This window comes from Lissotriton vulgaris, chromosome 1_1 (assembly GCF_964263255.1).
Source record: "Lissotriton vulgaris chromosome 1_1, aLisVul1.2, whole genome shotgun sequence".
Lineage (NCBI taxonomy): Eukaryota > Metazoa > Chordata > Amphibia > Caudata > Salamandridae > Lissotriton > Lissotriton vulgaris.
In genome coordinates, this window is record NC_141685.1 from 1,901,356,721 (window position 1) to 1,901,357,158 (window position 438).

The following is a 438-nucleotide window of genomic DNA, read 5'->3' on the forward strand; positions in this document are numbered from 1 at the left end:
TCTCTTTCACCCTTCTTCTCTCTCTTTCTCATTCTAACTTTCTCCACATGTCTGGCACATTCCAATGGTCGCGGACTATGGAAAGGGATATCCTGCTACACCGGCCTCTTCCTTCACAATATTATTAATTTTTTTTAACTTCCGACACGAAGTCACTCGGGGAGTCTGACTTCCGTAGCTCTTCGTCCATTAAAAGTATTGTACAAATACTGAGAAGTGCTGGTTCTCTCCCATTAAACGTAGGCCACTAGTATTGAAAAACTTGGGTACTTGCATTGTACCAGTACTTTGAAGAGCTGCCACTCTCCCATTAAAAGTGTTATTCCAGTACTGGAAACCGCTAGTACACATATTGTGGTCACCCTCACTCTATCTGTCTATCTATCTATCGCCCTCACTCTATCTGTCTATCTATCGCCCTCACTCTATCTATCTACC